This window comes from Ovis canadensis, chromosome 16, assembly GCF_042477335.2.
Source record: "Ovis canadensis isolate MfBH-ARS-UI-01 breed Bighorn chromosome 16, ARS-UI_OviCan_v2, whole genome shotgun sequence".
NCBI classification, from domain to species: Eukaryota; Metazoa; Chordata; class Mammalia; order Artiodactyla; family Bovidae; genus Ovis; species Ovis canadensis.
The window spans coordinates 39382394-39409514 of NC_091260.1; the positions used below are offsets into that span (position 1 = coordinate 39382394).

Genomic DNA, 27121 nt, shown 5'->3' on the forward strand with positions numbered 1-27121 from the left:
ATCAGGTGGACCTGGCTACAGTCTTGATTTCATTATCGCTCAGTATAATATCTGTGGCATAATATGTACTTTCTCAGCTTCCTTGTCCTCACTTGTAAAACAGGGTAGCACTAGCCAGTGCAAGACTGCTCTAAGGATGAAATGAGGTGATGCGAATGAAGTGCCTAGCACAATGCCTGGCACATTTAATCCTCAATAAATGGCAGATGATGCTACATTTATGAGAAAGATGTCAGTCTTTGGCATTCTGCCATTAGAAAACCAAGTCTGGACTTTAAAATTAGCAGCACGCCAGGCTGGAGGAGCATATGCAAATCACACGCAGATGTGGCCTTCACCCTGGTGAGAGTCTCAGAAGACTGTTGCTTTCTGTCATCAGAAAGAAAATGTCACAGGGACTGAGGAAGCGGTTTTCTGTGTGAGAGACTTGAGGTATTGTGTGTGTTTTTGTTTTAAACTGAGGTACAGTTGATGTGCTATTTTTCCCTCTTACTGATTCTTAGTGTCCTCATCTGTAAAATTAATTGTGTTGTTCAGTCGCTAAGGCATGTCCGAGTCTCTGTGACCGACGCCATGGACTGTAGCACGCCAGGCTTCCCTGCCCTTTACTATCTCCCGGAGTTTGCTCAGATTCATGTTCATTGAGTCATTAAATGACTTCCAAATAGTTTAAATTCCATTTTTCTAAAGTACCAGGGTCATGTTTTAACCACATTACAATTTTACCTTAGGCTAAGGCCATTAAATATCTGGGTAGAGCTAAGAACACAGTTGTATAGTCTTGTGTATGTATATGTGGTACCCACACAGCACATTAAAAAAAAATCCATAAAATTTGAGAATATTTATTCTTGGTCCTTATGTTGTTCAAAAATTTCACCACAGTGGTTGTAAGTGCTTACTCCTAACTCCACCCATATTTATGATGGCTTCACTTTGCCCCTTTCTTCAACAGTCTTGTAGTCTTTAGGAAGTCTGCTATACTTCTCTTTTTGTTTAACGTGTATAAGTAATTTAGGAGGATAGTGCAATTTGTGTGTGTGTGTGTGTGTGTGTGTGTGTGCGTGCGCATTAGAGACAGGTCTCTTTTGACTTCAAGAGTTAGTTGTGACTTTGTGAAAAACATTAAAGACCCTGCCTGTTCCACATATATATGTGGTCTAATAATCCAACATGCCCCATAACGTGTGTATCTCTTAAAATATTATCAAACCCCATGACTTCAACTACCACTTATATGGTTCAGTTCAGTTCAGTTCAGTTGCTCAGTCGTGTCTGACTCTTTCCGACCCCATGAATCGCAGCACGCCAGGCCTCCCTGTCCATCACCAACTCCCAGAGTTCACTCAGACTCATGTCCATTGAGTCAGTGATGCCATCCAGCCATCTCATCCTCCGTCGTCCCCTTCTCCTGCCCCCAATCCCTCCCAGCATCAGAATCTTTTCCAATGAGTCAACTCTTTCCATGAGGTGGCCAAAGTACTGGAGTTTCAGCTTTAGCATCATTCCTTCCAAAGAAATCCCAGGGCTGATCTCCTTCAGAATGGACTGCTTGGATCTCCTTGCAGTCCAAGGGACTCTCAAGAGTCTTCTCCAACACCACAGTTCAAAAGCATCAATTCTTTGGAGCTCAGCCTTCTTCACAGTCCAACTCTCACATCCATACATGACCACAGGAAAAACCATAGCCTTGACTAGATGGACCTTAGTCGGCAAAGTAATGTCTCTGCTTTTGAATATGCTATCTAGGTTGGTCATGACTTTTCTTCCAAGGAGTAAGTGTCTTTTAATTTCATGGCTGCAGTCACCATCTGCAGTGATTTTGGAGCCCCCCCAAATAAAGTTTGAAACTGTTTCCACTGTTTCCCTATCTATTTCCTATGAAGTGATGGGACCAGATGCCATGATCTTCGTTTTCTGAATGTTGAGCTTTAAGCCAACTTTTTCCCTCTCCTCTTTCACTTTCATCAAGAGACTTTTTAGCTCCTCTTCACTTTCTGCCATAAGGGTGGTGTCATCTGCATATCTGAGGTTATTGATATTTCTCATAGCAATCTTGATTCCAGCTTGTGTTTCTTCCAGTCCAGCATTTCTCATGATGTACTCTGCATAGAAGTTGAATAAGCAGGGTGACAATATACAGCCTTGACGCACTCCTTTTCCTATTTGGAACCAGTCTGTTGTTCCATGTCCAGTTTGAACTGTTGCTTCCTGACCTGCATACAGATTTCTCAAGAGGCAGGTCAGGTGGTCTGGTATTCCCATCTCTTTCAGAATTTTCCACAGTTTATTGTGTTCCACACAGTCAAAGGCTTTGGCATAGTCAATAAAGCAGAAATAGATGTTTTTCTGGAACTCTCTTGCTTTTTCCATGATCCAGCGGATGTTGGCAATTTGATCTCTGGTTCCCTGCCTTTTCTAAATCCAGCTTGAACATCAGGAAGTTTATGGTTCACGTATTGCTGAAGCCTGACTTTGAGAATTTTGAGCATTACTTTACTAGCATGTGAGATGAGTGCAATTGTGCGGTAGTTTGAGCATTCTTTGGAATTGCCTTTCTTTGGGATTGGAATGAAAACTGACCTTTTCCAGTCCTGTGGCCACTGCTGAATTTTCCAAATTTTCTGACATATTGAGTGCAGCACTTTCCCAGCATCATCTTTCAGGATTTGAAGCAGCTCCACTGGAATTCCATCACCTCCACTAGCTTTGTTCGTAGTGATGCTTTCTAAGGCCCACTTGACTTTACATACCAGGATGTCTGGCTCTAGTTGAGTGATCACACCAACTCCCCCTAAAATATTTCTAGCTCTCCAGAGAAAGGTAAAGTCCAAAAACATGTATTTCATATGAGATCAGTGTATTCAGCAGACTGCTAGTAAGGCAAGGTGACTGATTCTGTCTCTTCATTTTTTTCTGAGTGCAGTTTGCTTCCTCATTGTTATGAGTGTTTTTCTCATTGGAAATGGCATCTTCACTTCCACAATCACTCTGTGTTTGGGCAGACAGCTTATAGAAAACCATGGTGGTATGCGAAGTAATGGGTGTTGAAATTAGTGTTTTTAGCATGAATTAAAATTCAGGCTAGGTATTGTTAGGGAATGAAACAGTAATAAAATAAACAGGATATGTATATAGGAATGTATTTATAACTAGAAAAGTTGGAAAGTACCTGGTTTATTATTACTGACTGAGTAGTTAATTGTCTAACATTTAATAGCTTAAAAATATCCTTATATCAGACTCGTAGTTATGCTGTCTACGTATTTTTGAGACTAGGACAAATGTACAAACATGTGTGTCTGTTCTGATCAAATAGCCTGTAAAACATGGGTTTAAAAATCCCTCAAGTTGGTGAATAACTAATTTTACTTTTAGTTATATACTAATTTTATTTTTAGTATTTTTTTTTACTAACTTGGTATTTATTTTTACCAAAGAATATATCAGAATAATTAAACTGGTTTGTGTACCAAAAAGGTCAATTTAATTGTTTATATGTATAGCTTTAAGTTTTTGGAAGCTTAACTCTTTTTCTTTTTTTTTTTTTTTTTGGAAGCTTAACTCTTAACTTCTCTCAAAATTTGATCTCAGTATTCTTCCCAGGGTTACATGTATTTTTCTTGGTACAGTGGATCTCTGCTGCTGTTAATAGTAGCTTCAGTGGTCAGAAATTTATCAGGCAAATACTAGGAAAGTTGCTGAGAAAAGAAAACTAAAGTTTAGAACAAGAGCCGTGAGGAAGGGAATGGATATTGTGGAGCTGAGAAGAGAGGCATGAGAAGGTTTGGGAGCAGAATTTGAAAGCAGATGGTAGAGTTGGACTGTCATAGATAAGGATGCTGTATGGTATTTAAGACTTAAAAGGTTGGACCAGCAGAGCCAGAGTGCTAGGGATAGATGAAACTGATGATCAAAAGCAGGAGATTTTTGCTGAGTAAGAAGGGCCAGAGAATAAATGAAAACTAAAGGTCAAGATAAGGTTGCAGTTAGAAAAATTACCAGGAGAGTGGCAGTAGACACGTATCCAAGAGATAAGAGATCTTTGAAACTAAAGCACAGTTTATTTCCTGCTGGAGCAGGAAACAGATGATATAATTTACAGACCAAAAGCATCCCCAGGCCTTAAGGGTTAAGATCAATGCCGTCCTCAGCTAGCCGCCATCCTAATAGATATCAAGAGTAGGAGAGGGGCTAAGGGGTGCAGAGAGTCCTTCTGAGATGCTCAAGTATTTTAAGGAATGTGTTCATTTGGTAATCATATTTTCCAAAGAAAAATTTGTCGTGGGTGGCTTGGCATTATGATACAGAGTCTGACAACAGGAAAAAAATTTAATATTAGGACTCTCTCAAAATATTCAGGCCAGTTATTGCAGTTACTCTGGACTGGAAAAAAAAAAAAGACAGGAAAAGTGATATTATGGAGCATAAGGAATAATTTAAAAATATAAGCCTCATTCTCCCACAAAAGGGATTAACTCAGTTTATGGCTCCAACAACAACATTAAAAAAATGTAGCACATCTTCTATTAGACTAAGGCTGAAATGCTTGACTAGGTCACTGTGGTCATAAAAAGCAAAGACTTTAAGGCTGTTAATGCGTTCTATCTTACTTTAAAGAAAATATATATCACTGATTTCTCAATGAATCATAGAGTACTAAAATACAATGTAAAAAAAGGAATATGGTCAATAATACTGTAATAACTTTGTTTAAGGACTTCCCTGGTGGCTCAGACGGTAAAGCATCTGTCTACAATGCGAGAGGACAGGTGGTGATTAGAATTACTGGGGTGACCATTTCCTAATGCATTTAAATGTTAAAGCATGATATTCTACACCCCAAAACAACATAATACTGTACCTCAACTATACTTCAGCAACAACAACGAAAAAAATGCTGTAAGATTCTACAATTGAAGAAAACATAGAAGCGTGATGATAGAGTAATTTTGATGCTTAAAAAGGAAGATTGTGCTTAGTTCAGTCGTGTCCCACTCTTTGTGACCCCATGGACCGTAACCTGCCAGGCTCCTCTGTCCATAGAGATTCTCCAGGAAAGAATGCTGGAGTGGGAAGCCATGCCCTCCTCCAGGGGATCTTCCCAACCCGGGGATCGAACCCAGGTCTCACACATTGCCGGTGGAGTCTTCACTGTCTGAGCCACCAGGGAAGCCTCAAAAGGTAGATTAGTCTGAGGCAAAATAATATACCCTAATGCTGCTGGAGAAGCAAAGTAACTCCTGAAGTCCCTTTTAGAAAGGGATATTCTATTCCAAGCCACTTTTAAGTCAGTAAAGCAAGATGATTTTCCATTTGATCTGCAGTTGATAATGTACTAATAATTTTGTAAATATAAATACATGTTGGCAATATTCTGTGCTGCAGGGGAATTTTACTAGTCAAGTCTGGGGTCATAGAGTAGTAAGAAATTTTAGAAAGGCGAACATTACTAGAAATGAAATATAGGTGTGTTTAGTTTTTTTCTTTGTGATCTTAAATATTTGGTGATAACTTCAAAGAGTCCTATTTGTAAAAATTTCTGTTCAAAGTAGGTCAATAATTGTACTTAAAACCCTATCTGTTGACCTAGACAAGCAGCATATATTTCCCCTCTAAAATGTACTTTAATATGTACATAGATTGTTTTTAAAGAATCTTAAGAAATGGCTTACAAAGCACAGCTGCCTTTGTATCTAAGGAGGCAGTAGTCTGATGAATTTAGCAAAATTTCTGGGTTTAAATAGGAGGCCTGCTCGTAATTGTACATGTTGCTGGAAAACACTTTGGATTTCATCTTACACCCAAATATGAGAGCAACTCGATTTGTTCTGGTGGTGTTTTTTGAGGGAGCCACCAAGATGTCCTGTGTTCACCAACACAACTTACTTACATAGCACGTGAGCAGAGGGATTTTTAATAGCAGTTTCTAATGCAGTGCTTCTTAGGGTGAGATTCAAGGGCTGTGTGCTTTGGAATCACTGTAGACACTAGTTATTAATAAAAGTGTGTATCCCTTTTCCTCATTCTCAGATAGTGAGAAAGCAAACCCGGATGAGAAATTATGGGAATCAGAATTCCTAACAAGCTCCATAAGAGATTCTAGATCAGGGAGCTCGCATTAGTGGTTCTTTCGCTCACTCCAATAGTCATGTATGGATGTGAGAGTTGGACTGTGAGGAAGGCTGAGCGCCGAAGAATTGATGCTTTTGACCTGTGGTGTTGGAGAAGACTCTTGAGAGTCCCTTGGAATGCGAGGAGATCCAAGCAGTCCATTCTGAAGGAGATCAGCCCTGGGATTTCTTTGGAAGGAATGATGCTAAAGCTGAAACTCCAGTCTTTTGGCCACCTCGTGTGAAGAGCTGACTCATTGGAAAAGACTCTGATGCTGGGAGGGATTGGGGGCAGGAGAAGGGGACGACGGAGGATGAGATGGCTGGATGGCATCACGGACTCGATGGACATGAGTCTGAGTGAACTCCGGGAGTTGGTGATGGACAGGGAGGCCTGGCGTGCTGCGATTCATGGGGTCGGAAAGAGTCAGACACGACTGAGCGACTGAACTGAACTGAACTGAACTGGACAAATGCAAAAGTGTGGTATTGCTTACCTTGACTCTCAGGATCTGAGGGTAAGAAGCAACCTTATCCCGTGAGTCCTGGCAACCTGAGCCTGGAACAATTGCAGACAGTGATGGAGGGCCTCCTTCTAGTGTAAGCTCTGATGGAGTTTTGCAATTTCAAGTGGAAGGTTGCTTTGCTGTTGTGCAGTTTTCAGACTTTATAGATTCCTGCTTTTCCTATCTGACTGTGAGGAAAAGACTTAATGTGCTTTTAAAAAAATTTCTGTGTTTTCTTTCCCATTTTATTCAGGACCTATTTGTAATTTCACTATACATTTGTTCAACTGAGAGATAAGCATACCTAATTTTTAATTTTTTGCTTATGATGATTATTTTTTATGTTTTAGTATCCTCTTTTCTCTCTCTTGTTTTCTTTGATATTTTTGAGACCTTTTTTAAAAAACATGTAAGTAAGTGCTCTGATCAATAACCTTTTTCTCAATGTAATATCTTAAAAAAAAATCTTCCTTCAGGGTAATTGTGTCTTTTTCCTTTACATCTGGTTTTCTGGCTACTGATTAGCCAGGGATCCTGGCCTTGTTTCTGCTTCCTTTCAGACTGAAAGATAAGATAATGAGGAGGGACATCACTGTCCCAAATGGGCCCTGGCTCTGGCTTCTGACTTTGCAAATGCTGGATTCTCTCACACTTTCCTTTCTCACACAAGACCTCACAAAAGCAGAACTTACGTGGTGCTGGGGGCCCTGACCATGAAGGAAAAACAAACATTTTTCTCTCTTAGTTTTCTCTTTTTCCTCTTATTTCTTATTTTTACTTTTAAACTTATTTTAATATCAATATTCTCAGAAGGAAAATAATTTCATTGTATTTTTCCAGAATTTTTAATGACTTTAAGGAGTTCAGAGAAAAGTAGAAGAGGTTAAAAAGTAGTTCTGGGCCACTGGTTTTCAAAACACTTGGTAACACATACCCATAAAAGTAGGTTAATAATTTTACAGTATGAACTCTACTTACTTCTAGGAAAAGCATTTCTTTGGGGGAAATATAGCTTTAAACTCTGAACATAATGTTTATATTTCCTCTTATCGGGTTTAGCTAATTACCTTATTAGTGACAAAAGGTGGTAAATATAGAATTAATAAATTAAAATTAATGGAGAATTCTCAAACTTTATTCTACCCAATAGTTTCTCTACTGTTTTTTTTTTTTTTTTTGCAAGTGTAGTTTATAAGTAGATCTGATTTACATCTCCCCCGCAAACATGTAATTCCCTCTAAAAGTTCTGGAACATGAGTGCTTAAGTCTATTGGGTGATAATATTGCTTTCTGAAAGAAGTAACCTGAAGAGGTATGTGGTAAGACGATAAGATCCCTTTTCTAGAAAATAACTTTGAGTTTGCTTCCCTATGACTGAATGATAGGGGAGAATACAAAGTTTGGTAATTCTGGTTTAGATAATCTAATCTTTCTGTTTTTCTGTTTCCTTTTATTAGTACCTCTTCATAATAGTGATAAATTTGCTACTTATAACTTCAATTGAAGAATAAATATATTTAATTTTTATTTGTCTGCCTACAGTGCTTGTTGCTTTTAGTTTAGTACCCCCTCCACACACACACACACACACACACACACACACACACACACGCACAAACATACACACACACACACACCCCATTCTGGAATTTGGATTACATTAAGATTCAGATATTCATTTTTTTATTCATTTCTATCTTTTTTTGGGGACACTTCCAATCAGCAATGGGCAAGTCAAATATTTTAAAAATGTAGCCAATAAAGTAAACCAAAAAAACCTTTTATTCCCCCCCCACTTTGGATTTCCTAATGAATATAACAGACAGTAGGAATTCTTTAGGGGAATTTATGCTAAACGTTATAATATCCCTACCACATTTCTCTTCCCCTGTAACTTGGCAGGCATTGCCACACACTCAGTTTCTCTTAGCTTTCACCCTTTTAGCAGGAAATTTCTTTGGTTTATTCTTTTAATCTGAATTTTACCTGACCTGACCTCAACCCATTTGAATGGAAACATTCTTTAAAGGAGAAAAAAGGCAGTTTAGCTAGAAGCTGGTTGGGTCTCATTGAAATACTGCTCGTTAAATCTTTATGGTCAAGAAGAAGCATGAGTGGTCTTAGCACACAAAGAACTACCGTATATTGTCATTTTGTTTTTCTCACAAATCAAAATAAAATGCGATTGCCATTGGTGTAAATAGTTGGTAAGACTTAATTAGGCCACATATTGTGTAGCATATTTGAGAAACATTGTCAGAGTAAACTACATTAACTCATAAAAGTGTATTCTGTTTAAGCAATCTTTTTTAAATTTTTCATATCAAAAGCCTGCTACAAGTAAGTGTCACTAGAGACCTTTAAAATTTCATAGTGCCCAATCTTCAGTAGTGGATACTGGATGTTACAGGATGCCTGGAATGCTGAATAAATGCAAAGCACAGTGTTTTATGATCAAATACAGAAGTCATACAATGGAATAGCTATATTACATTTTAACCAACCCAGAGTTTATACTTGGCATGTATTTTAAAAACTTAGCTTATGGTTAAACACGATTTTCTTGCTTTAATTATTCCAGAAGTCTGCCTTATTTATATTAAATCCAGTTTTAACCTACTTAGTTATTACCTCACTAAAGATGCATTTAGAATTATGTAAGTGCTGATAAATTTCAAATTATGTAATTTAAGGAGAAACTACAACTGAATTGTACTTTAAGCAAAAATATGCTGTTTGCCTTCATGGGCAATTTACAAGAAGCAGGAAATACTATACATTTATCTGCTTGCCTGGGTTTCATTATGTGGTCAACGCAAGGTGAGTCACAGATAAACATAATTAGTACTAGAAGATTAGCACCAGGTATCACAGGGCACATGGACAGCATCACCATCAGGCAAGTCAGGGAAATTGTAAATTAATGTATTTGCTCGAAGCACATGAAATTGCCATTTTTGGATCAGAAGTAGTGGAGTATAAGCAGTTTCATATGATTCAATCTTAGATCTTTCAGAAGGAAAGAGGACATTGGATATAATTTAATTCATGTTTTCTTAAGCTGGAGTTAATGTGAATTGACATTAAGGAGATCAGTAGCCCTAATCTAGTTATTCATTCAATTGATAGTTTTGGGAATCTTATGATATGCCCAGTACTGTTATGATAACTGGGGATATATATGTGAAAGAGACTAATAAGTCCTTTACCCTCATGGATATTATATTTCAGTGGGAAAGCCTGGCAACTAATACATAAAACATGATGTCACTACTGAATTGAATGTAGAGGTAGGTGTATTAAGTTCATGTATGCATTTTTTCCAGAGGGAGAGTTTGTTGAATTCAGGAGGGTGGTTTATGATCACCAAGGGATTAAGGACCAGAAACCTATTACACCCTGCTCGTTTGCTAGATGTAAAACCCAAAGGACAGATGCAGAGTGATTTGCTCATCACCACACTGGTTCGTTAACGGCTGACTTAGGATCAGCACCCAGGCATCCCATGTCACTATCAGTCATTATTGCCCACTGTAGGGGAGATGATCTGTGATTTTTCATCTCCTTTCTGTATTTATTCTCATTTTCACAGTACCTGACACCATTTTGACTCAAGAAATTCATGCCAAGAGTTGAGAGCCTGGTCACATAGACTTCAGTGCTAACTTGAGTGTTGTGACATTTTGGCTTTGTGACCTCAGAAACTTGCTAAAACCCTCATGGCCCCAGTTGTCACATTTGTAGAGTGATGTCATAACTGACAAATTGTGAGGATTAAATGAGATCATTTATACACACACATACACACACACGTGCCTTCCTCCCAATTCTTTGGTTATATTGCCTTTTACTTGATAAGCACATCTGCTATTGTTATTATTGTATGTGTTAAGTCACTTCAGTTGTGTCTGACTCTTTGTGACCATATGGACTGTAGCTTGCCCATGGGGCTCATCTGTCCATGCGATTCTCCAGGAAAGAATACTGGAGTGGGTTGCTATGCCCTTCTCCAGGGAATCTTTCTGACCCAGGGATTGAACACTAGTCCGTTAACATTTCCTGCATTGGCAGGTGGGTTCTTTACCAGTAGGGCCACCTGAGAAGCTCATTGTTATTATTACTCTGTTTAAAATTTTTTTAAGCCTGTTCTTTGATGCTATGTCCCTAGGCTGTAAAAATTCATTCCTTCTGTCTTCACCACACTCTAATTCAAATGGCAGTGATTGGATTTCTTTTTACTAAATTCAGTAAAAGGCAGAGGCAGTAGTGACTAACTACTGCTACAGCGCACAGAGCATGTGCTCCGCAGCTTGGCTGCCTGGGTTCAGATCCTGGGTCCACCACTTACTATGTACGTAGCCTTGGGTCAGTCACACAGATTTTTCTGTGCCTTGGTTTCCTCATGCATAGAATGATGATAATAAACCTCAGAGTTTTTGTGAGGATTGGATGAGTTAGTATATATTACAACAATCCTGTGAAGTGGACATCATTAGGCTTGTTTTAAATAATCAGACACTTTCACAGATTTGTCTAAAGTCACCTCCTATGCACGGCAGTCCTGGAGAAGGAAATGGCAACCTACTCCAGTATGCTTGCCTGGGAAATCCCATGGACAGAGGAGCCTGGGCAGGCTACAGTCCATGGGGTCATAAGAGTAGGACACGACTGAGTGATTAAACCACCACCACCACGCGTGGCAGAGTCATTATTTGAACTCAGTGTCAGTACTTCCGCAGTGTGTCTTAATGCCTTTAAAATAGGTAGGTGGGGGAGGGCCTCATGTGCCCTCTACCCCCAAGGTGGCCTTTACAAGTCTTTGTCTTCCTTGAGAGGAGTAAGAGGAGCTGCCCCAAGGGCCCTCTCCGCAGCGCATTCTGCCAACCCTCTGTCGACTGGACAAATACTCTGAGGGCTTATGTATGGAAGTCTAGTGGTCTCCCTTGTCATCTAGTTTGAGACTGCCTCAAACAACAGGGTTCCACCAGATTATAAACTCCTTGAGAGCATTTATGTGTCTTCACTACCTTTAGCAGGACTGTACAAACTGCTGGACACGCAGTAGATTCTTAAGAAATTTTATGCCTATTTCAGATGATTTTTCTCATTCTTTCTTCCTTGTGTTTTTATGTAGTGGCAGAGTTTTGTATGATAAATGTGCTATTTTTTTATTAAAAATTAAATTATTTTCCCTGTAAAAAGCAACATGTGGATTGATTGGTTGGTGACTTGCCATATCTAACCCTTTGAAATCCATCCTTTGTCTTTGGCAAGCGGGAGCGGGGCGGTGGGGGGGTGGATGTGGCAGTTCCTGCCCGAAGGGATCCTGATTCATCTTCTCTGGTGGCAGCAGGGCTCAGCCCCTTCCTTCCTGCAGGATAAATGAGAGGCTTGGAAGAGTGGCTGCATTCAAAGGCCCTGGGGGCCAGCTCTTTTTCCCACAGTCCCTTCCTCAGCCTCTGACTCAGTGAAGCTGGCTCTCCTCTCTGGTCTCCTCTTTTCTCCTCCAAGCTTCGTGTGCCAGAGTTGTTTTCCAGAAAACAGGCCGTGTAAAGTCTATGACCCATGCTTTATTGATATGGAAGACAGATGAGTGAAAAGGAAACCAGAACTTTTCCAGCATTCTGTGATCAAAATATTTTTTTTTAGAAACCTAATTCGTTTATAATGAAACATAGCCAGTGAGGTGGGGATTCCTTGCTGGCTCAGATGGTAAAGAATCTACCTGCAATGTGGGAGACCTGGGTTCAATCCCTGGGTTGGGAAGATCCCCTGAAGAAGGAAATGGCAACCCACTCCAGTGTTCTTGCCTGGAGAACCTCATGGACAAAGGAGCCTGGTGGGCTACCGTCCATGGGGTTGCAAAGAGTTGGACAGGACTGAACAACTAATACTTTCACTTTTCACTTTCAGCCAGTGAGGTAGGGGCCAAATTCCTAATGTGATGTTTATCGTCTTACTCCAGTACGTTCAGAAACTATCTCTACCTCAGGATTATTTTTGTTTGTTCTAAGAATTATCTCGTGTGTGAAAGTGTGTATGTGTGAGCGAGAGATGTATTTTCTTTTCTATTGTTACAACTAGAAAAAGGTTTGAAGTTCCCTTTTATTTCATTTTCACAAAGTTAAACCTAAAGTAAAAGGTGCATTTTATAAATAGGGTTAATTGATGTTGCTGATCATGCAGAGCAAAACTTCAGTAGCATTTTCCACAAGATAAAGATGATTGATCTGGGAAAGATGGAAAAGAATGGATGAGGAAATTTTAACCTCTGTCCATGATCAGGATACCCTTATATATGAAACACTGAGATGGCACACTGGGGAGGGTGTCAAAGGGTGAGGAAGAGCGCAAGTGAGTGGGCAGCAAAAAGATTTATGGCAAAGAAATCTCAAAGGACCTCAAAGTATATACTCAGACATAAACTTGAATGTAAGTTATTTATGTAGTTGAGGAAAATAAATATGTATATATTCCGTAGGTTCTTTTTATATTGCAAAGAAGAAACCCTTTCATATCATCTTAGGACTATTCATTTGAAATGTCCATTGCTGTATCCCTAAATGGCAGAGGAGTAAGATGAATATCTTCAATCTGTAGGGAAGTTGGACTTAGGGAGCATATTCTCCAGTGGTAAACAGGAAATTTGAAAATGATTTTGTGTCTCCTGTTTTATTTTTAAATGTCATATATACTTAAAAAATCTTAAAATAGATGTTCTAGGAAGATGTATCAGCCTTGCCATTTGGCCTGAAATACCCAGCACCCTTTTTGGTCAGTGTGTACCTTTATGCTTTCTGTTTGTCTCTCCTTAAGAAAGATGCTTAGATGATGGAGGGCTTTTTTTTTTAAAGGATAAACAGGGTGAGAAGAATTATAAGAACTATTTTGTGGTTTCTAGATTCATCCTGGGTGTCAAAGTTGTGCAGTCCCAAGTCATTTGACATGGAATCTTCTGAAGAATAACTGTTTTAGTCTCTCAGGCTTCCCTAATAGCTCAGTTGGTAAAGAATCCACCTACAATTCAGGAGACCCTGGTTCGATTCCTGGGTCTGGAAGATCCTCTGGAGAAGGAATAGGCTACCCACTCCAGTATTCTTGGGCTTCCCTTGTCGCTTAGGTGGTAAAGAATCTGCCTGTAATGCAGGAGACCTGGGTTCAATCCCCAGGTTGGGAAAATCCCCTGGAGAAGGGAAAGGCTACCTACCCATTCCAATATTCTGGCCTGGAGAATTCTATGGACTGTAAAGTCTCTGGGGTCGCAAAGAGTCGGACACGACTGAGTGACCTTCACTTTCACTTTCGCTCTCTGCCTAGGAGGGACCAAATGCATTATACATTTCTTATGGAGACTTTATGAACTGAATATCTAAGTACAAGTATTTAATAAATAATTTGTATAATTTTGTATAATATCTGACAAATAATTAGAACTGACAAAAATACTCAATTTGCTTGAATTATCCTCTGAGTTAATCTGAATTATCATAAGCTGAACTGCTGTCTCATATAATGAAATGAAATGAAGGGACCAGTATTGCCATGAGAGGAGACTCTTAAGATCAGGGGAAGAGAAACCAGAAAGGATCTGGTCACGTTAGGATCTTTATCATGTTAAGCAGGCATGGAGAAGGTCTGGGAAGAAGTAAAAGGCACATCCTGGAGAAAACCCCTACTGATTTACAGGCCCATGTTTGATTTAAAGATATATATTAAAAATAAAATCCATTCCATTCCAGAAGTCATGGAATTATCCATTTGAGAGCTAGGCTGGACTCCTAGCAACCATGATGTTCCATCAATGTACACATCATTTCCATTTTACAGTTGGACAAGCAAGATGAAGACAGTTGCCCAGGTTCATGTGGTTGACAAGTGGTAAAACCGAGATCATCACCCAGGTTTCCTGTGGCGGGTACAGAATTCTTTCAGCTTGAACTATTTTGCTTTCCTGTAAGTCAGGGTGTGTGGTCCGTGTCTTCTGAGTGGTGAAGCATTTTGTTTTTAAAAAACATTTGTGGAGATGTGGGTGGACCTAGAGTCTGTCATGTACAGAGTGAAGGTAAGTCAGAAAGAGAAAAGCAAATATCATATATTAGCAAATATATGTGTAGAATCTAGAAAATGGTACAGATGAAACTATTTCTAGGGCAGGAGCAGAGATGCAGATGTAGAGAACGGGCTTGTAGACACAGAATGAAGAGGATGGTGGGATGAATTGGGAGATTAGGATTGACATCTACACTACCATGTGTGAAACAGTGGACAGTTGCTATAGAGCACAGGGAGCTCAGCTTGGTGCTCTGTGGTGACCTAGGGGTGGGATTGGGAGAAGGAAGTTCAAGAGGGAGGGGATATATGTATATATATGGCTGCTTCACTTCGTTGCACAACAAAGACTAACACAACATCATAGAGCAACTATACCCCAATTTTTTTTTTAAGTATGCAAGCATTTTAGATGGTGGAGATATCATGGTTACAATCAACATACTTATGAACACTTTTTAAAACTATCTTAGGCGTCTATATGGAGAGGCCAGTAGCTTCAGCAAATGAATCATTCAAGTCCTAATTTGGTGAAAATATTACAGTCCTATGGGGCATTTTTATATGGAATTCCCTGTAGAAGTCTAATTTTAAACAGCTGGGACTCATTTATTGCTGTAGTCTATTCTACTTCTTGAAAAGACCGATATATATATATATTTTTTTTTTCCCCCCACACAGAATTGGAACTTTCCAGAAAGTCTGAACACGTTGCCCTACTTGAACTGATAGAATAGCAGCTGCCTGAGGACCCTGCTGGACTGCTGGGGCTTTCTGTCCTCCCTCCGTGTCCATGAGAGTGATGCTGTGATAAGTGCCAATTCAAGGTTGAGGGGCTGGCTGCCTACCAGAATCCCATTGTTTATGCTCTTCCTTGTATTTAACATTCTGTTTCCATAATTACTGATGCTGAATCTGATCAAGAACCCAGGTGTGCCACCTCCTGCAGATCCATGTTGTCTTGAAGGTTCAGGAATCCACAGTCTAGTTGGAAAACAGTCGTAAAGGGAGAAGGAAGGAAATATTAGTTGCCTTGACTCAAAAATATGGCGAGAGAACTTTGTAACATAGAAAGGTTAAAAGATTGCAGCCACTTCTTTGATAGTTCTATTGTGGTTTGTTTTACACAATGCTGTTTGCTGTATGAAGACAATCTCTATCTATTAGAAGTGATAAGCAGAACAAGGCCCACCCTGACTCCCCACCTTTCTCTTATCAAACTGTATCTGATGAATGAATCAACAGGAAGTTTTGCTAGAAGAATTGGTGGCTGGGGTTTATACAGCAAACAGTGAGTGGTTTAGAAGTATCATAGGACCAAGCCTCAGCCTTGCCCCCCTGCAATATGGTGGGGCCCAGGTCAAAAATAAGGCAAGTGTATGTCAAAAGCAAACCACTGGCTCTGAGGTTTTCTTTTGTTTTGTTCTCTGGGAAGTGTCCCTTGTCTGATATGATACATGGTGTTCCAGCTCAAACTGTCCAGGTGCACAGCTAAACTTTTCTACAGGGAGAGGAAATGATGGAGTACAACATAGCTACAATTTAATGCAAGCAAAGTGTCACTAATAAACTTCAAGGCTCAAAGTACAAAGGAATCCTTTTCAGGTGCTCTCTGCTGTTCTATTTTATTTCAGAACCCTGACTTTGAGGGCTTCCGTTTATCTGGATAGATCTACCGGTGCTGACTCATTCATTCCTCAGTTTAGAAAATCTTTATTGAGTCCTGTGCACTGTGCTGGGCACTCAGGACCCTGAGAATCTGATAATCATAGCTCCTGATGATATGGATATTGTAGAAAAGCTATTGCTTTTAACCTTGATCTACTTTCTAAACTGGTCTTTCTCCACCAGTTCTATAAGAGAATTAAGCTGTACAGAAAATGATTTGAGTGACCGTTTCTCAATTGTCTGAAGGATGAAAGTAGTCGGTACCATTCCAGATACACTGGAGATGAGTTAATTCATCACCTGCTATGCATACTTTAAATGTTAGAGCTAAATGGACCCTTATTGATGAGGGTTTATTGGGTTTCTCAGAAGGAATAGGTCCTATCTTCTTCAAGCCCCTGCTACAACCTTTGTTAAAACTAGTACCAGGAGACATTCATAAGGATTAGGAGATTCATAACACCCTCCCTCCTCCATACACAACTGGCCTTGAGGAGAGAAAGAACAAATAAAAATCAGTATATTCTTCTAAAAAAAATAACCTGTAGTGTTGAACAAACTGGGTGACTATTTTATGAGTGAAGATGCTGTTCAGAGGTGATTGGTAATCAGAGAGTAAGATATATTGAAATTTGTCTGGGAAGGATGTGAAGCAGCTAGGAGTCTCTGTGGACTAAAGAAAGTTGAGGACCAGGCATTTAATAATATCTGTTGTGAACGTGCAGTGAACTAGCATCTCTTTAAATGTTTTTGAGAGCTGAAAATAAAGATTGGAATTCCCATTTTACTCATGATTTTAAAGACATTTCTCTTGGCCAGGACCACATGGATTTTGGTTTGAGTAGGGTTACATTCCTGTGAGTTCAGGTGTACCAGCTCTTGGTTTGATGAGGTGCCTGTGATCCAGTTCTTGGGTACTAGCTTTTATGGTATCAGTTTCCCTATCTCTTATATTTCAGATTATCTATCCTGGATCACCTCTTTATCTCTCCATTTACTCCTCTCGCAGTTTAGGATTCTCCAGAAAAGTAGTATATTCATATATAGATACACATGCACACATATATTAAAAGATGCTCACTCCTTGGAAGGAAAGTTATGACCAACCTAGACAGCATATTAAAAAGCAGAGACATTACTTTGCCAACAAAAGTCCCTCTGGTCAAGGCTATGGTCATGTATGGATGTGAGAGTTGGACTGTGAAGAAAGCTGAGTGCTGAAAAATTGATGCTTTTGAACTGTGGTGTTGGAGAAAGCTCTTGACAGTCCCTTGGACTGCAAAGAGATCCAACCAGTCCATTCCAAAGGAGATCAGTCCTGGGTGTTCATTGGAAGGACTGATGCTAAAGCTGAAGTTCCAATACTTTGGCCACCTCACGCAAAGAGTTGACTCATTAGAAAAGACCCTGATGCTGGGAGGGGTTGGGGGCAGGAGGAGAGGGGATGACAGAGGATGAGATGGCTGGATGGCATCACTGACTCGATGGACGTGAGTCTGAGTGAACCCTGGGGGTTGGTGACGGACAGGGAGTCCTGCTGTGCTGTGATTCATGGGGTCGCAAAGGGTCAGACATGACTGAGCGACTGAACTGAACTGAACTGAACACACATACACACACACACATATATGTATATTCACACACATGCATATCCACACACATAATTATATAAATAAATAAATGTTAGTGTATTATATTATACATATATTTATGTATATTATGTAACTATAATAAGTATAGTGTTAGTCGCTCAGTCATGCCGGACTCTGTGCGACCCCATGGACTGCAGCCCACCAGGCTCCTCTGTCCATGAGATTTTCCAGGCAAGGATACTGGAGTGGGTTGCCATTTCCTTCCACAGGGGATCTTCCCAACCCAGGGATCGAACTCGTGTCTCCTGCACTGCAGGCAGATTCTTTACTGACTGAGCTACAATATATGTATACAAGAATTTCTATTTGTATATATGGATACAGATATAGATGTATAGGTTTATTGTGGGGTTGGTGGTTCACACCATTATGGAGGCTGAGAAGAGCAGACCAGACCCAGGAGAGCCAATGGTGCCATTCCAGCCCGAGTCCAAAGGGCTGAGAAGCAGAAGAGCTGATGGTATAATTTCCAGTCCGGGGGCAGGAGAAGACTGAGATCCCAGCTGAAAGACAGTGAAGCAGAGAGAGAGTGAATTCTTCCTTACTTCTTTTTTGTTGCATTGAGGTCTAAAATGGATAGGATGGGGCCCATCCTCCTTGGAGACGGCAACCTCTTTACTCAGTCTACCAATTCAGATGCTAACCTCATCCAGAAACACCTTCAGACACACCTAGAATAATGCTTAACCAAATATTTGGACACAGTGTGGACAGGTGGACAAATAAAATTAACTGTCACACTAAGCCAGTTCTTTAAATGGCAGTTGCTGGGCTGCCCTGGTGGCTCAGTGATAAAGAATCCACCTGCCAATGAAAGAGACATGGCTTCCGTCTTTGATCAGGGAAGATCCCGCATGTTGTGGAGCAACTAAGCCCGTGAGCCACAGTTACTGAGCCTGCACTGTAGAACCTGGGAGCTGCAACTACTGACCCCACATGGCACATCTAACGAAGCCCATGAGCCCTAGAGCCCATGCTCTGCAACAGAAGAAGCCACTGCAATGAGAAACCCGCACACCACAGCTAGAGAGTAACCTCTGCTCTCTGCAACTAGACAGAAGCCCTTGTGGAAGTGAAGATGCAGTACAGCCATAAGGAAATATTTTTTAAAAAATGGCTGTTGCCTACCCATACTTTTTCTCTAGCCTTTCCATTCCATTTCCTTGTGACTACTCCTCTGCCCCAAACATACATGTCCATAAGACATTTTGTTCATGCTTCTACTATGAAGAAGCACTAATTTTTAAAACTTTCTACTTACCCTTTTGTAATATTTGGGTATTCATATTATGCAGGTTGATGATGAGCTCCACTGACTTACATTAAAGTCTGAAAATGTTTCAGACTGTGTATTTATTTGTTATACACACCCCACCTTTATTCTGTTCCTTTCTTTTTCACTGCTGCATACTATATTATCAGCCTCTCTCCTCCTAGTTTAAGGCTTTGATTTACAGTGATTTTTCTTAGGGACAAGAGACTTTCACACATGGAAGATGCATGTGTCTGTTTGGACTGATATTGGGTAGGATCAAAATGTTTGGTGTTTTCAGTCAGCTACATCTTGTCTCCATCAGTGTCCTGCTGTGTCTGGGACCCTCAGAATCCTGACTCATTCCATGAATGAAAGAGAAAATATTTCAATTCTGTGTTTTACTTTTCTATCTTAAGTGAAAAAGAGTCATAATCTTAGTTGTTCTTTACATTGATCTCTGGATTTCACCCAGTTCATCTGCCAAAACTTAATGGATCTGTTTGCTAGAGAAAATACGGGAAAAGAAGAAACATTGATCATTTCTAAATATGTTTTCAAATACTTATTAAAGGTCTAGTGGGTCCAGGGCCTTGCCATTGAGAACAAAAAATATTATATAAAGGTGTGGAGAGTTGTTAATGAGTATCCAGGAGGGCTGAAGTTATTATTCTTTATTTTAAAAAAAAAAAAACCTTGTTCTTACATCTCACAAAGAGAAACAAAACAAGGTCAACAATATATTGAAAGTAGTCATCATATTATTATTAAAACTCTTGAAGAGTCCTGTTTAAGCATCAAATGTAACATGCTTTCACATATTAGCCATAGAAACTTTATCAGAGGAAATGCTTTAAAAAGATGACTCTAAAATCTCAGATATTTTGATTCGTGTGTTAGATTGTTGTTATTCAGTCGCTCAGTCGTGTCCGACTGTTTGGACCCAGAAGACACAGCATACCAGGCTTCCCTTTCCTTCACCATCTCACGGAGCTTGCCCAAACTCATGTCCGTTGAGTTGGTGATGCCATCCAACCATCTTGTCCTTTGTTGTTAGATTAAGACACGTTTTTGTCCAGAATAAGTGAAAATAGTACTACCAATGTATGCTCAAGACATTTTGGCATATGTGTATTTTAATTGAACATTGGAATAAACGTATTCATTAGGAAATTAAGCACTTTACCTGAAGATTTTTAGATCGATTTGTTTAGGAGTAGATCCTTTAACTTTGTCAGTTTCAATCAAATTTGCATCATTTAAAGGGGGATGACTTAAGCCTGATGAGGGTTATTTGCTCCATCCACAGGTCCTCATCCCCTTGCTGCTTTTCTCCCAATAACACCTCATCTCTGATGCATAGGCGCTTCTACTGCCCTCGTTTTGTCAACTAGGAGTGGTCAGCAGTGTGTTAAACATACATCTGTCTGAGAAAATTGTACTATGAGGAGCCTCCTATTATATGCATGATCATAAAATTCCAGATTTTAGATTCAATGTAGATAAATCATAATATGAAAGAGACTTACATTGACTTTCCTGGCATCAGAATAACTATATTTAGTACTTTTCTCATGCTAGGAAGATAGATGACTGTTGAAAGTCAGTTTCCTCTGAATAGAAGTGTAGTGGGGAGTGGAGTCAGAATGAGTAGTAGATAATAGAAACATGAGGTTTACAATAGAACTTAATATATTACTTAAAAACTCAAACCAGCATGAGGATAAAACTAAGACACACAAAATTTGCCTTCTTGTAGAGCAACAGTTGTTAAGGTAGTAAATTGCAAATACTACCCAACTGTGAATCACTCCTCCCTAGTAGAAGAGGCGCCTACTCTTGACTTAAAACAATATGACATCTAGTCTCATAGTTCAGCTTTGTGTACCATATACATAGTGAAACAAAGCTGATTATTTTTAAACTCTCTATTGTTATTTCCTTTCTTTTTTTTTTTGAAGGACAGTTTTTACTTTGAAGTTGACAGTGTTCAAAGCATCACTTACAAAGCACAGAGAAGGCTATTATATAACATGTCCATGAGACATTTCCTACTCTATATCACTTGTCACATTCTTAGCTATATCTGTGGTCAGTTAGCAATGCCCAAGATCTTTCTCAATAAGAAACTGGAATGTGCTAATATAAAATAGAGCAATATACATTTTACGATGCAAGATACGTATATATCGAATACGTATACTATATTCATTTACATATGTGATTTTTTATTTCATTTAATAATTTTTTCTTGCAGTTACAGGGGGCAGCGGAAGGAGCTTGGGCTGGGATTTGAAGGACCTTGATTATAGTTCATACTCTATTAACTATTAGCTATGTGATCCTGAGTAATTTTCTAAATACTTCCAGGGCTCAAAAATGCCCTTTCTAAAATAAGGGGGCTAATAGAGGTTCTTAATCTCTTTTTTGGTTATGAGCTCCTATATATGACTCATAAAATCTATAGATACTCTCCCTAGAAAAATTCACGAGTGCATATTTGCACTAAATTTTGCATGCCTTTGAGGAAGGTCCTTGATTTCCTAAAGTACGTACATGGATTTGAGGATAAGAATAGCTAGACAGAACCAGTTCTGAACTTCATATTTCTATATGATACGGTTCCTCAAATCACCTTTTGGTCATGAGAACTTGTTAGTAATTAGAACTTATTAATGAGTTTTCTTTGTTGCTTCCTGACATCGAACCTGTGGCTTGGGGTTCTTAAGAACGATCTTGCAGCTAGAGCTTAGTGCCCAGTCTGCTAAGAGAAAAAATCATGTGTGAGTCCATACATCTCTGGAGCATCTGTGGAAAACAGAGCACTGACCCAAGTTTCTAAAAAAAGCCAGAAAATCTGACCTGATAGCAACTCACACGGAACAGACTTGGGGATTTTACTTGACCACAACCTTACTTCGAGCCAACAGTGTGACATAATTTCTAAAACTGGCTATATGAGCCCCTGTAGCCTTTAAAGAAGTTGAGTTTCCAAATCCTGATTTTTGATTTGAATGATCAAATCCCAGGGCCCAATATAAGATGTGTTATATTTACAATTTAGAGGCAAGTCATGGGGATCATAATTCAATGGATCATTGTTGAAGTAAAAATAAAATAAAGGGGAGGGGCAGAATGAAGAAGGATCTAGAAACTTTGCCATATGAGGAATGATCATAAAGACCAGAAGAATTTCATCGCTATGTCATCAGGGAAGAGACACTTCTGGACTATCTTACTCTGGGTAACTTTGGAAGTTGGAACTAAGCCAGCAGCTAGATTTAATTTCAGAGTGAGTAAGGGCTTTCTAATAACACAAAGTGTGAAAATATGAGATGCACTCCTTTGTAGAGCAGTGTAAAGCAAGAGAGGACAAAGAGACTGCATGACCACCTTGCCAGGAAGATTCTGGAAGGGATCCAGTTTGAAGGTGGGAGTGAGAACAGTGATCAGTGAGACAGAGGCCTTGATGAAATCTAAAATAAATTTCTTTTGTCTATGAGATTCTATAACTCTAGACATATGGGCTGGGGGAGAAGGCTTAGGAGAGGTGATTAGTAGAAAGAGAGTATAGTCTTTTCTGAAGTCATAAAGACATCATGAAAGAAGCCTCCTGCTTGGTCACTGGCAGCTGTCACTCACTGTGACAACTGACAGATTCCCTAGTAGAACAGTTGCCCTACAGAATGAAAGGAGCTATCGTAAGTATTGCCTGGCAAGACACTCAGACTGCATTAAGTGGAAATAAGCAGAAATAGTAGCAATACTGCCACACACACAATGTATATTTCATTTAATCTTCATGACAGCCCTACAGTAGAGTCACTGATGACATCATCATCCTCATTCACAGAAAGAAAATACAGGTGTAGAAGATAACATAGCAAGTAGTAGTAGAGCTGGAACTTGAACTCAATAGTCCGAGTCTATAGGTCATGTGATTATTTATATCAGACCACTACCTCAAACAGATTTGTTCCTGAAACAGGTCCACAGTGTTATTTAGTCTTTACCAGGTTCATGGGGCTCCTCTGATGGCTCAGCAGTGAAAATACGCATACAATGTGTATTGCATTGCAGGAGACGTAGAGATGTGGGTTTGATCCCTAGATCGGGAAGATCCCCTGGAGGAGGAAATAGCAACCCACTCTATTATTCTTGTTGAAGAAGTCCCATGGACAGAGGAGCCTGGTGAGCTACAGTCCAAATTGTTGCAAAGAGTAAGACATGACTGAGTGTGGACAGAACAAAGCAAGGTTCATGGACCATATGTTATATGTCCACAGTGATGTGTGGTAAAGATTATTTATAAGTCATTGAACAAATATTGATAGAGCACTCTCATAGTCCAGGCAGTACTCTAGGGTTGGGGATATAGCAATGAGCAAAATAGACACAGAATTGCCACTTACATGCCAGTGGAGAGAAGCAGTTAATAAACAAGAAGGACATTTTATAGTCAGTTACATAACAGTAAATACTATAAATATAGCAGGAAAGTGGGTAGGAAATGTTGGGCAAGCAGCTTTAAATTGACACATAGGTGAATTCCCATTGAAAGGCAATATATGAAAGGTGGAGTTGGGGTCCTCCTTTGACCTAGATAAATTTGAATTTTCCATCAGCTTTTCATGGAGGTGCTTGGGAACCTGGGAGAAACCCTTAAGAGCAGTACAAGTTGCTACTTTAACCCCACAGTTCCCAGAGCTTAAATGGACATGAAGGCAGTAGATTAACTAGAATGTGAAAATAGAAATAAATGCAGCATTCTGTCCTGGAATTACTCATCCATCCTAAAGGCCAAAGTCCTTGGCTTCTGTGTCCTTGCAGCTGAGCTAAGTGTGGGAAGAATAGGCCATCTGCCTCTGGCAGTGTGGCAGGAGGAAGTGGACATTTCAGACCAGTCCATCAGTGACTCCTGGGGAAACTCCAGACATCTCTTGAATAAATAACATGCATTCTTGTGAGGTTTGTAGTGAACTTTGCCAACAAGGAAGATCTGACAGGATGTCCAGTGTTTTGCTAACTACCTCCATCAGTTATTTTTGCTGCTGGAAGGTTTCCCACAGACAACTGAAGCTTTGAAGCGATGTGTTTTTTTATTCCCTTTCTTTACATATATGTGACTTTAGGCCAGAAAATTTCTCACCCTTAAGCTTTATTTTCCCTCCTTGCTGCTGAAGAAAAGGCATAGGAGCCATGGGACAGTAAGATCTATTGTGTAGATTGATGAACTCTGAGCTCTTTGAGGGCAAAAAACATGGCTTATTCATAATTATATCCAACCCAGAAACTATCACCATAACTTAAATCTTGTAGGTAGGCAATAAATATCTGTTCTAAGTTGAATACATGAGATTCTTCTACATGCCTATTTTAGGAATAATGGACTCACAAAGATATCAAGCCTCTTAGCCCAACAAACATACAATTCAACAACTGCAACTTTTATTTTAAAATAAGTAAGCAAATCTAAACACTAGATTATTTTTCATTTAATTCAGGAGTAGAATAAAAATAACCAAGTAGCAAGAATTAAAGTTTACTTCTTAGTGTCTGTGATTCTTAGTATTCATTTTCTCTTCTTAACAAAAATTTTCTTTACAGAATGTGCAAGAAAATCAGTAGAAAATGATGGTTAGGGAGGAAATTAACAGCAGTTAACCCAAACCACAGAGCATACCATGGGCTTTTTTTAATAAGTGATTTTGTTCTATTATCTTAGTTAGACATTTGTCTTCATATTTTGCAGTTTTTCTTTAACACAAAATCTCCCTTATGTTTTGCTTTTTAAAATATGAACATGAGAATGGAAAGTAAAATTAAAGAGCAGAGAATCGTCATTTTGTCTGCCTTGTTTCCTTAGTAACTTCTCATTTTTATTTTTTCATGTACTGAATGAAGACATAAGTCTACACTCCAGAGAAGAATGTCAGTTTCATTGGACTGACACAGAAATGTCCAGCTAACAATTCTCTGGGTGAATTTGGCATTTTAAGAAGAATCTGGTAGTAGTTCATCTATGTCTGTGTCAAAAATGTCCGTGCTTTGAGAAAAATGAAATGTCGTGTTTCTTTTTGCCTTTGAAAAATCACCATTACTGCTAATAAAATTAGTTGGTGACATTTCCTCCCCTTTCTTATATAAATAGCTATTCTCATCCACTCTTGACCAGAACTAAGTGCCTTTTCCATGTCAGATGTATTTCTAGCCTTAAGCTTAATGTAGGAATACAGTAGATAAAAATTACTTGAATCACTGCAAAATAAAGTTTCTGATGGAAAAAACCTAAAAAAAAGAGAAACCAATGCTGTTAGGTACCATGCAATACTTTCTCTTCTTCAAGGGAAATTTATAAGTTGGGAAAACAGAAGCTACTTTGTGTTTTTTAGACATTAAAAAACCCGAGACAGAAATTAGGTGCTTATAAGACTTCTGGAAAAGCAGAAGGAAAGCTTACCTCTGGGAACTAGGGTTTGCTGCCTTTGGGAAGTTAGGAAATTGAATGCCTGACAGTAGTCACAGCTTCTTCAGGCACTGAGAAAGGTGCTTTTCAGGGGAATATGCAACGGCTGCTATAACTTCAAGTCTACTGAAGTCCAGGGTCTTTTACCCTAGCCTCCAGAGGACCAAAGATAAGGCTTTTGCCTTTTTTTCCCTTGTAAATTTCACCTGCCACGCCTAGAGTGGAAGCTGCTGGTAGTGGTTCTGGGAAATAGTTCCCAGGGTTCCCAGCCTTCTGACTCAGTTGAAGGTACCTGAGAGAGAAAAGGATGTCAAATTACCAGCATCTTCTATTGGGAAAAACAGAGATTTCTGGAAGTCAGGGAATAACTAGATAGTCCAAGACGAAATTCTAGACAGGACTAATAAACCAGTGGTTTGCACACACTGTAAAAACCAAAATGTTAATTATGATAAGGCCCATGGTTTCAGAAGAAGCTAAGTTATGCTAAATTAAATGTCACTTCCTTTATTTGATAAGTCACTATTGACAGGCAAAGATGAGGAAGACATTACTACTCTCTTGATTTGGAGGAATTATTTTTAAAATGCATCATGTGATCCTTGTGTATACGTGTGAACTGCGTGGTCTCATTGTGAGGGAATTCATAACTGTTAACCTCTTCCTCCTTTAAAAAAGACATTAGTGGGTTAATGTCAACCTCTTCAGAAGAAGTTCTCAAGTAGTGAGCCACAATGCTCAGAATTAACTCTTTCTGGGGTGAAATGGCCAGAAACATAATTCTCAGAACTTCTGAGAATTACCTGCGGTGAAACAGCACTCCATAACCAGCCACTAGAATGCTGTATAATATGCCACCTACAATTTCAATATCACTTTCACATATAAATAATAAAGATGTTTCTTTGCATAGTTTTTCGCCTTGTATAATACAAGGGCTCCTGTTAGAGCAGATGCTTTTCCTGAGCCAGTGTTTAGCTCCCTTTTCTCCTGGTTCTGTGTAGCTAAGCCCTCTTCCTGGATGAGGCATGAAAGATGGTGAGAGAAAAACTGAACATAATGCATTGTAGTTACGTGTATTAGCTCATTCTCTTCTTCCACTTTTCATTTATGCCATAGTTAGAGTCAAACACTAATGGAGAGGGATCAATGTGGATTTGGGCTGAGGGCAGAAGGGGAGCAGGGGAAGTCCATATTTAACCTGCCGTCAAACAGCCCCTCTCTGCTGTCTCACGGTGACTTCAAAATGTGTCCAAAATTATGCTCCTTACCTTGTGCCACTTTCCACGCACTTGCCTAAGCCAAAAAGTATCATTATCTTGAATTCTGGCCCCACTCACTGTATCAAAGTCAATGATCACTTCATGTCCTAACCTCCTAAGTATCTCCTTTGGTTCAGTTCTGTTGCTCAGTCG

At 39.4% G+C, this 27121-nt stretch overlaps 1 long non-coding RNA gene across 1 annotated transcript; it reads left to right on the forward strand.

The window, feature by feature from the left end:
• Positions 1-317: 317 nt before the first annotated feature.
• LOC138422025 (uncharacterized) lies at positions 318-16263 on the forward strand. Its single transcript, XR_011249715.1, has 2 exons — positions 318-432; positions 15350-16263. It is a non-coding gene; the product is annotated as an uncharacterized lncRNA (long non-coding RNA).
• Positions 16264-27121: the final 10858 nt, after the last annotated feature.